Source organism: Gymnogyps californianus, chromosome 11 (genome assembly GCF_018139145.2).
Source record: "Gymnogyps californianus isolate 813 chromosome 11, ASM1813914v2, whole genome shotgun sequence".
NCBI lineage: Eukaryota > Metazoa > Chordata > Aves > Accipitriformes > Cathartidae > Gymnogyps > Gymnogyps californianus.
The window spans coordinates 11354994-11372266 of NC_059481.1; the positions used below are offsets into that span (position 1 = coordinate 11354994).

Consider the following 17273-nt stretch of genomic DNA (forward strand, 5'->3'; position numbering starts at 1 on the left):
TATGACCATAGACTAGTTCAGCTCCTGAAGGATATTTAATTCCATAAGCAAAATAACACAACTAGAAATAAACCGGAGCTATGGAATCAGTCTGTTAGAAACAAACCAGTAAGTGAAGTATAGAACTGAGGCCTTAGACCAAAACAGCTGGGCCAAGCTTAAGACAGAGTCTGTTTTAATTTTGACAAGCAAAATTAGCTGTAAACCACTGGAATTTGTGTCTCTGTGTGTTTGTCCACTTGCTTCTGTAACAAAACAGCTGCTTCTCAGCTAGATTCTTGGCCACCTGCTTTTAAGGGCAATCCTTCGGGCTTCCGTTGTCTTGCTAGGGAATTAATAGGTGACTAGATCCATTTGGTTCTTGATGGGGCACTTACTATCAAGCCTGATATTTACATGCAATCACTCACTTTTTCCTATTCAGCACAGCAATTAAGCAGTTCAAAACTGCGTGTAATAATATAGAAAGAGATGGGGAAACAGAAAGGTTCATAGTTATAAAACATTCCCAGCAGGAGCACATTCCTATCTTTGCTCTCTTTAGGGTATTCTGGAGTTTTGCATAAAAAAGAGTAACCAAATCAGACCTGCGTGTTTTTTTCATGCGTATGCCATGTTAGTAAATAAGGAAGGAAATGAGGAACAGGAGATGCTGCTGAACTGAAGGAGGTTCTGAGCTACTGGCTTGGGGTTTCCACACAGGTCAGTGGCTGCTAACTTGTTCTGGTACAAAGATTTTTGCAGAGCATTGAAACATATTAAGAGTGCACATTGAGAGGTATCTGTGATTTAACTGCTGTAAGTAAACTTGGTGAAATGTGGTGCATTTTCTGAAGTGCAGCTATTTCGTATCACATTATACTATTCTTTTATTATTGTATTAGACTTCTTGTGATCCCCCATTTAAATCAACCTCCTCTAACTCTGTGCTGCCCAAGACATGCCTGTTCCTTTCAGTCGTAAGGCTGCAGTGAATGTTTCTTACATTTCACATATATGTTACTTCATTTTTCTTTTACTGGTGATCTTTATCTCATACTTACTTAATTGTCACTCTAAATATCTTAACCTGCTGCAGGCAACTAACATTGCCTTTGACAGGATTTTTGTCTATGAAATATTTTTTGTTTGCCCAACTGGAGCTGTCAGCTTTAAGCAAAGTTCTGAGTAAGGGGCTGCACAGAGGTGTCAACAACAATTCTTGACCCTTGTGGAGCTTTCTGGCTGACAGGGACTATGAGCCAGACTGTGATGGGAGCATGAGGCCATGTCTCAGCTTTTCTCTGTTTTAGGTGTTGAGATATCTCCAAAGGCACTATCTGGAAATGGTCAATGTGCTGGAGGAAAAAAACAAATGGGCAAAGAAAATGTACAACTTCCTGGGAAGGTGTTCAGATATACTGAGCTGCTTCCACCATGTGGTATCCATATGAATAGCTGAGGTACTGTCCAACTGATTTTAACACAGTATTTGGCCTTCCCAACTGAATAAACAATTCTGTGGTAGATATCTCAAAACACATAGCTGGGATGGCCTGAGTGATAAATGTCAGTAAGGGACATAAAAGCAAATCAAGTTTTTGGCAAGGCCATACAGACTATATAAATGTTTCGGAGATAAATGTGCATATAGTAAAATATGTTTTAAATTCACTTGACTCCTTCCTCCTTTTAAAGACTTATAAGTAGTCAATTTAATTAGTATTACTTGGTTTCATAGATTTCACTATCAGAAAACGCTATTCGTCTAAAGGTTTGAGTAGAGTCTCAGTATATTAGCTGTAATTTTCTTATGCATAATTTAATTATTTACATGTAAGTAGATGTTGTTTGAAATTCCATAGATACAATTCACTACCAGCCACAAGCAGATTACCATTGTGTATTAGCACATATTGAGCTATTTGTTAACAAAAGTGTAAAACCATAAAATAACCTATTAAAAATATTTGTGCACACCTCTTTAAGTATTTGATTAATGAAAAAGTCTAATGCTTTTCTTTAAAATCTCATAAACTAACGAAAGTAAAAGAGCTACTTCCTTCTCCAGAGGTGCTTCTAGCGCTCATTAGCACTAATATGAATGATATGTAGACACCAAGAGCTGAATGAACCCATCTCCCTGACAAAAGCAAATAGTATGCGGAATGCCAGTGCCTCTGTCAACCTTTACTTCTCCCCAGAAATGTAGCCTGTGTTTGAATTTTGTTTTGAGATTGCATCAACAGAAAGAAGTTGTGCTGGTTTTGGCTGGGATAGAGTTAATTTTCTTCACAGTAGCTGGTATAGTGCTGTTTTGGATTTGTGCTGGAAATTGTTGATAACACAGGGATGTTTTCGTTATTGCTGAGCAGTGCTTACACAGAGTCAAGGCCTTTTCTGCTTCTCACCCCACCCCACCAGCGAGGAGGCTGGGGGTGCACAAGAAGTTGGGAGGGGACACAGCCGGGACAGCTGACCCCAGCTGACCAAAGGGATGTTCCATACCATAGGAGGTCATGCTCAGCATATAAAGCTGGGGGAAGAAGAAGGAAGGGGGGGACATGTTTGTAGTGATGGTGTTTGTCTTCCCAAGTCACCGTTAGGTGTGATGGAGGCCTGCTTTCCTGGAGATGGCTGAACGCCTGCCTGCCAATGGGAAGCGGTAAATGAATTCCTTGTTTTGCTTTGCTTGCGTGCGTGGCTTTTGCTTTACTTATTAAACTGTCTTTATCTCAACCCACGAGTTTTCTCACTTTCACTCTTCCGATTCTCTCCCTCATCCCACCCGGGCGGGGGGAGTGAGCGAGTAGCTGTGTGGTGCTTAGTTGCCAGCTGGGGTTAAACTATGACAGAAGTGCAGGTGGAAAGCATGTTAATGCACAACATAATTACTTCAATATCACAGAAGATGTGTGAAGTCATTCAGTCTGTTTTTCTGTTATAAGATACCTGCTCTGTATCATAGAAATGACCACATATGTATTTTTGGCTGATCTTTTTACTAAAAATTCAGATTAATTTGTTTGGTGCTTCAGTCCAAAAAGAGTCGTGCAAAAAAGTTCTGATAACATAACTTTTTTGACACTTTCAAAACATAGCTCTTATTTTGTTCATTACTTGTTTTTTCTCAGAATGTATTTCAACATTTATTATTGTTTTTATTTTAATATTTAAATTTATCAAAATAACTTATAAATATTTATAGTTTGGGGTGAAATTAAATAGTCATTTTAAAAAGAAAAGTTTGTGTAACAACTTGGTTCACTGAAAAACATCTGTTTGGGTAAACATACACTTTTTTATTAAAAAAAAACAAACTCAAATTTTAAAAGTCATAAACAGTATAAGAAGAGTAGGTCATTGTACCAATGTGTTTTGTATCTTCAAGATATTCCTGAAACGTTGCAGATCAGCTGCTTTAGTAAGTGACACCATGGAATTTTCTATGTCTGTTGATATTTCTTCTGCCTGGATCATTGTCTTAAGCCAATGATTGAATGAGTGAGGAAGTTAAAATCTTGGATAGTTTAGAACAAGAACCTGCTTTGCTGTTGTAGCAGGAGCTGTGTTAACAAGCTACAGATGCTGAGTTAATGAGTGTGTTTAATAAGCAGATGGGTGGTGGGAGTGGTTCTGCCTCTGTATATGAAGCAAAGAGAGCCCTGGGAAAGACAGACAGCAGCAGGGATGTGTCTGATTGTATTCCTGGTATGTGGTACTACTTGGGATGGAGTAATTTATCAGCATGTAAGCTTTTTTTTGAATGTTTTATTAAAATCTTATCCTTGTTTGGTTTACATGTTGTCATGAGTGTAGTTTGGGGAAGTATTCAGTAAACTCTGATGAAATAATTTGAAAACTCTAAAATGATTCTCAGTGGAAAGACCAAGGACTGAATTGAGCCTAGAGACTGAATGAGCCTTAAAATTGGAACAATGCATCTAATCTTAATTGAACTTTGTTATCTAGGGAGCTCTGATAGAACAGGCTTTAAGATGAGATCTTGCTGAAGAGAGTAGGGATGATGAATTCTCATTTGCTACTGAAAGAAGATGTTGAAGAAGTTCTAAGTGCTGTACCTTGTAAAAGCTCTCCTGCTAATCTCCAGAAGGTCTTCAGCCAGATGATGAGTCTGAAGATGTGACTGGCTGCCTGAAGCCAAAACGTAGGACTTGGGACCTGTAAGAAAGCATCTCTCTTCCTACGACCAATAGCCTCTACCATAAATTGGTGTGCATGACCATTTCAGGTATCTGCCCATATAACTAAGAAATGAGTGTAGTTTTAAAATCTGAGTAGTATTTCTGTTTTGTGTTGGATAGTAAAAGCTTTTTATTTTTCTGTCTTTGTGTCAGAACTCAAAAATATGATAGCACAACTCTAAGAAGTCATTTAGTGGAGATGGTCTCCTGTTCAAATACAAACATCTGTCACTATAAACTATTTTTCCTTAGTAGGCTTGATTAATTTTTTTTTTTTTTTTCTCCAAGGGAAAAAAGGTCACTGTGGCAGTTAGTACACTTGGCAGGGGTCTGTAATAGTAGGTAGAAGCTGTTAAGAGAACTGCCTAAAAAAAAAAAAAGGCAGAAAACTTATTAAAAGATACTTACTGAAGTGTTACCCTTCTTAAGGCACTGCAAGCAGCTCAATCCAGGATCTTCAGGTGGGAAGAAGCTGGCTATCTCTAACCTGTGGACATTTGAAAGTGAGTATGTGCCTCAAGAAAGGCACATATAGAAAAGTTTCTGGTTTTTATTTTGATTTGGTTTGTTACATAAAGGTTTTTTGGGGGTTTCGGGGTTTTTTTTTGTTGGTTTTTTTTAAGGGAGGAAAGAAGGAACAATGCAGAGGCAGAATAAATGGTAGAAGGAAGACAAGCACATCTTTCAGTAGTAGCATTGCTTTATGGTTAGGAGAACATCCGAAATCTGTAATCATGGTAATTATTTAAACTGAGAAGGAAAAAATAAATTTTGCCTTGAGACAGGGAATTTCTACGAAAGCGTTCATATTTTGCAAGCTCTTTGGATTGGTGTCGCTTTGTAATTTATTTGGCTACCACAAGTGATGAGTGAAGCATGGAATATTTAGTCTGTATTTCCTGATAAAAGCCTTTCCAGGCAGGGAAAGGGCTTTCATCCATCCAAAGAAAGAATGCGATTTTAAAAACAAACAAAAAATGTAACTATCAGAACTCAGAAAGTGTTTGCTTTGATTTGTACATTGTAGTTCCAAATAAAAGACAAGGGCTTTCTTTTTAATACTCCTGCCTTGTCTCTTTATAGAGCAAATGAATTTGTAGAACAATATTTGTATCAACAGCATGCATTAAATAACCTCAGAACAGTACTGTATTTCATGCTTTGAATAAGGAAATACAGGTTGGATTCCTTGACTGTGTTTTTAACTCCATTATTGATGTGGCCAAATGCACAGTTAGTGATGTCTTTGCTAGTTTCTTCTTAATTCGTAAGACAATGGATAATTCATGGGCAATACTGTTGCTTACGCTGTCGCAAGGCACCAAATATTTTTGTATGGTACTTACTTATTAGATTCATGAGATCCACCTGACTAAATCAAAGATGGTAGAACAGTATATGACTCTGACAGACTGAAACTGGCTGAGCCTCCCATAGAGAGCGATATACCCTAAGAACATGCCTTTTAATGAAAAATAATTTTCTGTTTAGTTCAAGACTATAGGACAGTTTCTCTCAGATTATACAAAAACAGTACTGTAAAATTCATGTTCTGCTGTGGAGGGAGAAGTCATACCAATGGATGCTTAGAAAGAAGCAGAGATTAAAAATATTCAGGATACCATCTCTGTAAACTATAATTTAGAGAGCTGCAAGCTGTGTTCTGTAATCAGTGAAATTATAGGCATGCAATTACTGTTTTCTTTATTAAAAGCTTATATTTAAATGTACTGTCGCAAATCCATCTTCTCCAAATAATATCAACAACTCATCCAACTCATCAGGACAGTATTCAAATTCAGTACTGTCAACATCCTATGGCAAGCTTGTCTGGAAAGACACGAGGACAGGAGCCTTGCAGTGTGAGGGTATATGCTGTAAGGGAGCAGGGAGGGAGTCTATACTCTTCTAGCATAGCAAGTGCACAGGACCAGCTGGGAAGTCACAGAAAAAGTGGGACGGTGCAGAAATCACATTACAATGTCCAGTGGTTAAAAATTCAAACTGTCATGGCAGGATGTGCAGATACAGTTATTCTTCAATTAGGCTGCAGGAATGCATCTTTGTCCAGGTCTACCTGAAGTGGTTGAATATGTTTGTTTTCATGGCACAGGTGGGGAAAGTGCCTTAATCTGCTGTAATCAGTGCCAGCTTCATTAGCTCAAACCATCTTCAGTGGCGCACTCAAAGAACTATGTGGAGAAGAAAGTTATTGCACCTGGCTGATCATCACAGCCCTCTGCTGCCTCTTCAAAATTGCCTGCAAAACTTTATGTGCTTGTGCTCTGTAATGTCTTTCCACCAAAGTAAACTTAGCAGACACAGGGACTTTAACCTGTTTGACAAACTGGCTGACCTAACCCGAAGTAAATTAGAAAGCTGTTCTGCTGCAAACTGGAAGCAAGTTTATTTGCTCCAAATACACCTGAAAGAGCAGTTCTGTTCACAATCTGAGAAATTGTATTCCTAAGAAAACTTCTTGGAGGACAAAAATCTATGTAGATCAAGCCTTGATATCCAGCACAAAGTCTCTGTCAGACTTCTCACAGAAGAATGTCACTCTGGGTGACGCTGAACAGTATACTACCTTTGAGGGAGCTTAGCAAGATCAGAGAGGTTTTGTAATCACTGTCACAGGCAATGCTTGACTATTCGTCACGAGATAAGGTCTGAGGCACTTCTGGAAATTAGTTACAAGATGTCCTGAGTTGAGCAACCAATAAACAAGACACTTAAGGTAAATAAATGCTTCTAAATACTTGGTGGTTTGTATCCTCCGGAAAGACTGCAAGGCCTGCCAAAGACTGAGGCTGCTTCAGGATGCCTGGCATACACAGCATATGTAGTATTTCCTAAGGATGATGCACAGCGGCAACTTGGACTAATGTTGCTTTTGCCAAATGCCTATGTGGTTCGATTTTGTTAGCTGCAGTCTTTTAAAAATGCTTTTGAAATCCTGATCTACGGGAGTCAGTTAGTCCTTTCAATTTCTTTCGCATACATTAGTCACTAGATTGTTACTTTAAATTTCCGAACAGGCGACTTGCATTCATATGCAAACTAAATTAGGGGTTGAGGCATGAGAACATACCACTTCTTTTTGCATTGAACTTTCAAGCCTGAGAAATCCTAATGTGCACAAGAATATCTCGGAAGTGCTCCTAACTGCACCCGCTGGGAGAATGGTTAATCGGAGATTCAATCAGCAATAAGTTCTTCTGCTATCACCCTTTGCTTTAGAAGACTCATTTTAACAGGATGATGGCAGATTTCCAAGTGTAGTTAAAATCTTAGATAAAGCCATATATATACATAAAAATTATGCTACAGGTTTAAGGAATCCTAGAAAAGATCCCAATAAGTTTACCAGTTTTATTGTCATTCTGCTCTCCAACTCCAAATAACCATTTTCTCTTTAGAAAAATGTGGTTCTGTTATGATGCAAATGAATGTAGATGTTTGCAACGTTAGATAGTATTTATCAGTTGGTGTACAGTGGGGAGCTTTTGAATGGCAGCAGTAACAATACTTGGTGTTACATCAAACTGCTCACTGAAGGACTGTTATGGTACAAATGCAGAGCCTGAAATAAAGGGAAGAAGGAAATGCAGATGTGAGTTAAAAAAAATAGATAGGTTTGCTGCCCTGTCAAGTTTTGCATTGCTGAGTAGGAATGGCTTGTTTTTGCATAATATTTGCTTGAAAAGTATGCATTTAGGCAAGTTCTGAAATTTTGGATCTATTGATCAGCTGCTAGGGTCTGTTAACTTGTTCCCGATTTTGTAAGCATAAGTTTATTTCTTTGAAAAGTATGTTTATGTTTAGATGTTGCATTGTCATGTTCCATCTAACATTATCTGTTACTCTTATTCGTACTTAAACTTGCAGTTTGCGGGTTGTTGTTGGTGTTTCTAAATAGGCTGGAAGATGATCTAGATGAGTCTCCCAGAAGCAATTAATTCAGACTGTTTACTTTAGCTGTGGCAACAACCTGATCCCAACTGTCCTGTATCCTAGAATTTAGATCTATTTCTCTAGAATGCCACTGGGCTTTTTAAGGCCTTCCAAGCTCAGCCTATGTGAATGAAACCTGGTTGATATTTAATTTCATAACAATGCATTTCTCAATTCTGATTTTCTGCTTTGAAATAAGTTTCCATTGTTTCTCTTCTTTCATGAAAATTTTCAGATTGTAATATTTATGAAAGTACAATCTGGACCTGTTAAATTATGTTTTTGATTGGTGTCAGAGGCATTTTAAAAGATTAGTATGTCACTCACGGTAGTTGCTTTGTGGTCAAGGCAAACATCTGTGCTTTGATTGCGTGCCTGTGGAATCTTGTTTGTTTGATCTTCAGTCTTGAGGACATTCCCAAGAGCAAACAGAAGTGTTGAATGCTAAAGAGATTGTGGCCTTAATTTAGTGTCCTTCTCAAGCCCTGTCCTTAAAAACGGCTCTCAGGCTTTTTTGTTTTGTTCCTTGGTTTGATTATTTCCTTCTCTCCAGCATTTCCTTTGCTCCTCTGTGGGTTTTTCCTTAGCTGTAGCTTATTTTCTATTTTTCTTGTTCCTGATTGAGTACTGTCTTTCTTATTTGACTTTATGAAACTGCTTTCAGCTAGTCTGTAGCATCTGAGGAACACATACCTTCCTATTCACTACATGTAATATTATGTGCACAGGTTGACATAATCAAATGCTCAAATAACTGAATATTTTGTGTAGTGGATATGTAACAATTCAGAAGCATACGTATATAATATGATCTTTGGCTGCCTGTTTTTGTCAGAATGGAGATAATTAAAGCTTGTTCCATTGTCACCGTTTTTAGGTAGAGAGGCAAATAGAATGACTTTCTACAAACAGCATTAGAAAATGTGCTCAGTTCTGGTGGTAGTCAAAGGTTATTGTAACATATCTTTTTCTCTTCAGTTAAAACAATTTGAGGAATGGACGAAATGCTATACCATTAGAGATTTAATCTTGAGATACCTTAGTTACACTATATAATTTCTCCATGAGTGAAAAATTGCTTTAATCCAGCAGAAAATAGTGAAACAATGAGTGATTGAGAGCTGAAACTAGGCAGATTCAGGTTGGATCTAAATATAAATTATATAAGGGGGAGGGGGCTATTAACCATTGGAACAGGCATTGGGGCGTGGTGGATTCTCCATTGATATTTCCAAAGCAAGACTGAAAATCTTGCTTTAATCACATACTTATTATTTGGCTCAGTGCAGGAATAACTGGGAGAGATTTAATGGTCTGTGAGGTCAGCCTGTATGATCTAATGGTTTCTTCTGGCTTTAAATTCAGTGAATGAGAGTTATAAAAATGTATTGCTTCAGGTTCCTGTATATCAAAATAAGGTAACTTTTTATTCTGTGTTTGGTTCAAATTTGAAATGGCTTTGCTTTTTTTTCATCCCTCCCCTACAGGGGCAGCACTGCTCTCAGATTCATATATCTGTAAGATGTATATTAAACACAGAAGTAGCCCGAGGTCAGTAGCTTTTGATATTTCTTTTGGGCCCTGGTGGTCCATACAGGAGGCATCTGAGACCTTAATAGACTTAACAGGCTTGACCCAAGCATGAAATGTAACTTCTGGCACCAAAGGCTTTATTAGTCTGTGGATCATATAGTTATAAACCTTTTGCTTCACTGCTTATTAACCCATCTATGGGATAAGAGGAGTTTGGGTTTTTTTACCCCCAATACAGTCCCTGTATTATCAGAAGGCCTGAAATTAATAAGTATATTTACAAATATGGAAGAAGCCTTGGTAAATTAAATTAAAATCACGCAGCTTGTAACGGTGGCTGATCCTTCTCCATTCTTTGCATCTAGGAAGCAATTGGGAAAGTTAAAATGGAAGTATACCCCTTCTTGCCAAACATAGCACGTTGTTTGTCACTGAAAGGAAAAACAAAGTGACTCAAAATATGTCATCACTCAGGTTAAAACTGTTGTGAATTGTTTTAAGTTTCTTCTCTTGTGTTAGCCTACTTTGAGGTAAGAAAAGGCAGTGTATGAAATAACATTTGAATTGCTACATTTTAATAGTACTTTCTCACCCATTAGCACAGCTTACTTGTTAGCTAACTAGATAAGGAAACATTGGCATTACTCTGTTATGGCTGTATTACTATAGTTATGCTAATATATCTCATGTGAATGCACTCTTCTGAATTATGAAGATGAATTCTGAACCTTTCTCAAAGGGAAACTCTTTCAGTATCAGTAATTTGATATGTATGATTATGCCCATTTCATGACAAAAGTAAGTTTTGCTGTGTGGTAAGTTTACTACGTCTTTAGTTTTGCTGGACATCCTCATCATTTCTGCACAGATATTTTGTCCAAGCAGAACATGAGGAACTATTCTAATTTGTCTAGGGTTTCCAGGCATTTATTCAGAGTCCGATGTACCATGATTTGTTGGAGCTAATGCAAGGAGGCAGGACAGCACCAGTGCAATAGTCTGATGCATCCTAGGTAGTTTAATTCTGATGTGCATATGCTACATCATTAAATATTAGGATCAGACATCCCAGCCTGGGAAATCCTGTAGGAAACTGAATTGTGAGATTAATTCTGCAGGGTGTAGATGGGGGGTTATTGTATGTCTGTACTGGGCACAGGAGGGAGGTATTAAGAGGTTAATGATGCTCTAAAGATGTTCACCACATCATTGCACAGAGCAGCTTTGATTTTCTGCACCACTTTGATCTGAGGATCTTGAACTAAAATGTGAGTTCTGCATGCAGACGTAAACTGAGTTAGGGTTACATTCGAGTTAACTTTACAATGAAGATGTATTGTAAATCTCTTTTTATGACTTCTAATAAAAAGAAAAAAACTAATTACATATGCAGTCTGATTGGGAGAATGAGCTTCTGCTCTATCCCACTGTACAGTTTCCCACAAGGTTACTTTTTGGCTTGGAAAGTAGTATAATCTGCTGACAAGTAACAATTATAGCGGTGATTTTTTGATAGGGACATCTGGCCTGTGAACTAATGTCATACAAGCTACCATAAAATACCTGCTGGTATTTATTTCTGTGATTAATATCAGGTATGGTTTTGAAATAGTAATCTGGAGAGAAAATTCTTCCTAGATCCTTACCAAATTCTTGAGCAATCAAGTGACCCCTAGTAAAATGGTCTTTAGCTGCTTCTAGGTTTTAGGTATGTTTTTTTGCTACTAACTTTCTCACTTTGAGTGGAATAGACACTCTGACAAAATAATTGGTAGTAATTGTTGTACCGGTGTCAGTTTTAATAAGTCATTCAAATAGAAAATATTTTACAGATCCAGCCATTTCCTATGTGTCACCAGATAAAACTTTCACATCCTTCAGCACCTGGATCTTAAAGCTAGTACTTGTATTTTTCTTTCGTGCTGTATTTTTTTTTTCCTTGTTAATAATAGAGCTGTCATTTCTAATAAAATATGAAACAACCATCCAGGGAAATAACGCTGGTGATAGATAGAGCAGGCTGAAACACTAGACTGAGTGAACACAAATGCTCAATAGCTTGGAATATAATTCTGTCATTAAACTGAACCTGTAGAGGGACTAGGACTGAATGCACTGGGGTGAAAATGCTTTGTGCTTAGGAGACTGATTCAGCTTCTGTTGGGACTGTTCAGGTCATTGGGGTCAGATCAGGCTTCTGAGATTTGAAGGAGCTCCTACAGTGAAGGAAGAAGGGCTGTCAAAAGTTAGGCAGCGTTAGACTGACCAGAGGGAGAGCCTGTAGAAACATGCACCAAAGATGGAGTTCTTTTGTCAGCCTCTCTGCCAAAAGATTCCCTCTGTCACCCACCTTATTGAAGAAAAGGATGTCAAGTCCAATCAGAAAATTTGCACACAAAGGGATCACAGGGAGCTCTATAGTCTTATTTTTTCTCTGATATTAGTAACTAGGATCCAAGGCAGAAGGAACAGTACAGTAGAGAGACTCCCATCTCCCTATTCTGCTTGAAATAGATGTGACCTATGTGGGAAAGATTTCTTTTGCATGTGGATCTGGGGAGTGTGTTTTCTCTCTTTCAGCTCTCCTTAGTAAGGTTTGTCCAGTAACCCAACATATACACTGTCAGCCACCTGGCAAATTGTTTCTCCTCTCTGTGTTTTTTTCCTCCTTTCCAAAAATGGAAATCAATATATTTCTTTTCTATCTTTACAAAACACTGTGACAGTTCTGGATGGACAGTGCATTAGGAGACTTCAGTATCGGTGTTATTGTAAACAATGTTGATTCTTTGTCCCCAAATAGTGAAGACAAGTATTTTTGGGGGGGATTCCAAGTGGATAAGAAAAGTAAAACTGCCTATTTAAATGATAATTATGCTCTTCTCAGCCTCCATATAACAGCTAAAAAGTCTGTTTTTCTCATTGAGCAGTCTGATTGGCTAATGGATGATGTCTATTTGCAGTTAGAGCTATTGCAATGTTGACAATTAAGCATATATGTGGAACAGGGTAATCGGTATGAATGCAGTTTTATCACCAATGTTAATTATCTAATATTTTCCAGCTTACAATAATGTGAAATTCCTTAGGCATAAATGAAAATGAACCCATCAATTACAATTTTTCTCAAGATAATGGCTGACAGAACATTTGCTGCCCCACAAAAAATGGAAACAAGAGAAAAATTAACAAAATTAACAATTTAGTTGTTCAGGCTCTATAGTAGTCATATATTATATGACGTGTATTCTCATTTCCTCATGGGGGAAATTTCCAAGTTGGTGACTGGAATTACTCATACAAATCTTTCTTTTCAAGAGGTTTGTATGTGCAGCCACTCTAAAATTTCTAAAGAAACCACTTTTAAAAGAAGCAGAACAAACCCTGGTCTTGAATGTAGGTTGTGAATGAGAGCAGAACTGATCTAAAAGCTATTGTTTACCATAATAATTCTCAGAGATTCACTACATCAGTGCCTAGGAGAGTATGTGCTGCTTTATGTAGAAACAAGGCAAATACTCTCTGGCATGTCTCCTTTATATTCCTGAACTTGCCCTTTTCATTTTATTTCTCATCAGCTGAGGACTAATCTCAGTTACAATCATTCCAATCAGACATTCTCAATGACCTTTAAACGCTGAGGAGAGCCACTGAAGATTATTTGTTAACCTCCATCCTCCAAACTTGAATAAGCATCCTAAGTTAACAGGGAGTGAGAGAAACCATGAATAAGCAATAATTTTCAGGAAAACTTATCTTGGCAGTCTTACAAGCTCTGTGATCAATTTTCATTTTGAAGTTTATCTTCAAATGAAAACTGGAAGACACTGAATTACTCTCTTTAAAAAAAAAAAAAAAAAAAAAAAGAACTTGGGAGTAGAATGACTTTTTAAAAGCATTCCATAGGGCAACACATAGCTATGGGCTTGCTGAGCTCCAAAGGGAAGTGTAGGACTATATACACTATGTTGCATGATATAGATGTTTGGATTTTAATTTTCTGTGCATAGCTAATCTTCCTTAAGTATTTAGGTTTCTTGAGCAAACTGCAGGAAATGGGCTTGCTCTCAATCAAAGCCCCAGGCAGTGAGCTCTTTCTGCTCCTGAAAATTATTTTAGGTACCTTACCACAGGTATAGGTCTTGCATTCACTGTGTGATGCAAGTTGAAATATCTTCAATATCTGAAATACGTTCCTTCAGTTTCAGAAGAGGGGGTTAAGATTGCACAAAGCTTGTGGCAGAAGAAAAATAAGACTACTCTCTCTCTTCTGTGATAATCCACGTCAGGCTTAGCTCCATTAACGACTGATGTAGAAATTCCAGGGCTCTTCTGTGTATTTATAGAACAAAGAGATGGTTATTAAATCTGATACCTGTAACAAAGCGAGTTAAAGCCACTACCAACTATTGACCAGCAATGCCAACCGTTGATGTAGGTCATTATAGCGCTCTTCTGCGTGTGACCAAACTAAGGAATTATATTTGCTTTGTTCACTTTACAAGGCACTTAATGATTCTGAATATGAACTTAGCTGGCAGAGCAGACTGAACATACAGTGTTTCTCTGGTAGGTATCATGTGTGGTTTTGTTTTGCTGGCAACTGTACAAATCTGTTTTTGCAAGTAAATTCTGAACAAGAGTATATATGGACAGAAGCAACATACCCATTCAAAGAAGATTTGGTTTCTTTTTTTTCCTTCTCCACTCCCACAGAAAGCACATTAGCAATTATATATTCTATGGCCTCCTTTGGCTTTTCAGCTCATAAAACTTGCTGAACGGTGTTCTCTATCTTGTAGGTTAAGGGATTCAGGTTTATTAAAACATTTCTTTATATTGACCTTGTACTTTTAAAAATAATATAAATTTCTATTTTTTTTGTCTCAACATCAAGAGATCTTTATCTGTGCCCTATTTTTCTCCAACTGATTTTGGTCTGTACTGAACTTAAAGAAATATGTAACTTTCTTCTCTGAGCAAGCATTAATTAACGAATCAACTTGTTACGGTTCTTCATTTACATAACTGAAAGCCCATTTAAGCTTTAGAGGGCTAGGATTTCAAAGTAGTTGATGTTAGTTCAGTTTGTAAGTGCAGTAACTTCTCGCCCATTGCCAGAGTAGTAACATGGTAGAGATCTGTACATTTTCAGCATAGTAGCAAAAAAAAATGGAGATGGGGTTGAAGGAATTATGCTCTAATTAATTATTACATTCATGTCTGTAAGTTGTGGAAGGTGAGCCCCTGCAAAGCAGAAGGAGGGCAAGAGCTTTATGCATCCCGTCACCAGTCCTGGTCTCTGGAAGGTAATGTATTATCCTCACTAGAGGAATATGAGTATGTGCTAAAGCTCACCAAGGAAATCTCATTTCCTTGCCACAGAAATGGATGCTGCTGCTTAACACAGTTTGGAGATCCTAATTTTAATGGAGGTGCTGTCAGTATGTTATAGAACTGCATGGCCTTGGCAGTGCTCTGGTGCTAAGGTTGCCCGACACATGGAAATGGAGATTTGATGAAGGCATTCCTTGCAGTGTCTCTCGCCATAAAGCTTGATTGTTTTAATTCCTTTAATCAAAGTTTTAATCACGTTATCATGTGGCCACACTGTGGCTGTAATTGCATGTATGGATTTGTGTGACACGTTAAAAATCTTGCAACAAAACCAACTTAATATCTTTCTTTTCATACAGCAATAGTCACTAGCTTTTTGCTGTTACACAATGGGATGTAATTGCTTGTCAGTAGGTAACTGCTCAGGAAACATTGTTCTGTGATTCTAGGGAAAGAAAGAGGAGAAAAATACAACTTGCATTAAGCATAGAAAACTAGCAAGTCAGGCAGAACTCTGACTTAAAAATGTTACAGACTTCTAAGTGAGTATACTGATTGCTTAGATGGGGTATGTGGAAGCTTTAATTACATTGTGTGATAAAAGAATAGTATATTGTGTTTATATTTTGTTTATCCTAACAACAAACAGAAATTCTTTCTCTTAAGGTCTAGATCTTAATAGGCAGACATTTCTATAATGTAGCATCATTATACCTGCGTGTTTCACAAGACTGTGTTCCATTTTCTCTCACATCAATACAATTGTACTTATATATATGCGATAATTAGGTTTGTTAGATGCTTTTAAGTGTCTGCCAAAACTAAATATTGCTTTCCAAGAGTGGAATGTTTTGGCCCATAATGTTTTTCCTTTCCCTTACCTTATTCCACATAATATAAAGGAAATTCAGTATAGTCTTTCTAATATTTATTTCGTTTTCTGTTTAAAAAAAAACCAAACCAACAAAACACAGGAGAGCAAAACTCCCAAACTTGTTTCTGCTGTAAAACAATAGTTACAGTTCAGCAGAACCAAAAAACACTGATTGAGGAAACTTCTCATTTTTAACTTCCATGTAAATTGACTTGTCTACTGGACATGAAACAGCCTTAATAGATAATCTAGTTGATGTTCCTGTAAATATAGACTTATTCCCCACAGAACATTTTCTTGTGTTTTATGCATCCTACCTTTAAATATCTCAGTGGACCACACTTCCCTCGGAGACTAATTTACAGGCTTAAATATTTAGTAGACAAGTCAGTTGTGGTTATTAATTATTCTTAGTATTATTTGCACTGTGATAGGCAATTGAGTAGCACAACAAGCCCTATGTGAAAGCATATAACAAAGAGATAGTGCTTTGTTTCCCTGAGACAAGTGACCTCTGTAAATCATCACCTTTTTTCAATGGTATGACTGATACTCGGAAACAAAAGTGCTACACTGGAAAGACTGTAGCAGACTCGGCATAGGTCTGTCTTGCTATTGTGAGTGAAGAACCTCTGCCTTCTCTGTTGTATCAGGTACTGTCTGCAGATATTTCTCCAGTTTGCTACACCATCTTTGTATATGATAAAATTATGATTGGGTAGCTCTGTGCAACAGTATGCAAGCCTTTCAGGTTTCTGCCACTCTCTTGAATTGTTTTCTCCCCAATAGATTGAGTTGTCTTTTTCCAGTCTCTTTCATTTGTTTTCTGAAATATTGCTAGGTAACATGCCCATGGCTACTAAGTCAAAAACCTTCAAACTTTTAACTAACTCAAAGAGATATTTCCAGCTAATTTCTTGCCTCTATTACTTTGGAAGCTACATGACTAAGATCACAGATATTACTGATCAAAAAGATTCCTTGAAACTTTAAAAAAAAACCCAAAAAACCAAACCACAAACAAAAAACCATAACTGTCTCTACATTTGAGCAGTGCCAGGTACATTATAGCTCCATTTCTGGTTGTGGCCTCTGGGCAATGTTGTTATATAAATTTACTTTGCTTAGTACTAAACAAAATTAGTAAACTTGGAGAGGTTCTGATTTCCATCAAACAGTGTCACTTGGTTAATTATAGGACGTGATGGCCAAGTGAAGGTAAAGAAATATGATTTGTATTGATAAGTTAATATGATTTTATGAAGGGAAATAATAAACCATTAGTGCTATAAAGTGAATTGCAGTTTTTATCAGAAACCACAAGATTCAAAGTTTAATCCCTGTTGATTTGTTTGTAGGCAGATTGAGGTTTCTTCTAGACAGATATCTGT

The 17273-nt window shown here is 37.3% G+C and overlaps 1 long non-coding RNA gene across 3 annotated transcripts in view; it reads left to right on the plus strand.

Moving 5' to 3' along the window:
* Positions 1-3666: 3666 nt before the first annotated feature.
* The window catches only part of LOC127020667 (uncharacterized), a 67727-nt gene continuing 54120 nt past the window's right edge, over positions 3667-17273 (plus strand). For 2 of the 3 annotated variants that reach the window (XR_007767098.1, XR_007767099.1), the window contains exons 1-3: positions 3667-3729; positions 4091-4231; positions 4614-4687. This is a non-coding gene — a long non-coding RNA (uncharacterized LOC127020667). Of the gene's footprint in view, positions 3730-4090; positions 4232-4613; positions 4688-6297; positions 7258-17273 lie in introns of those variants that run through there. The other variant, XR_007767100.1, reaches the window with a different exon arrangement.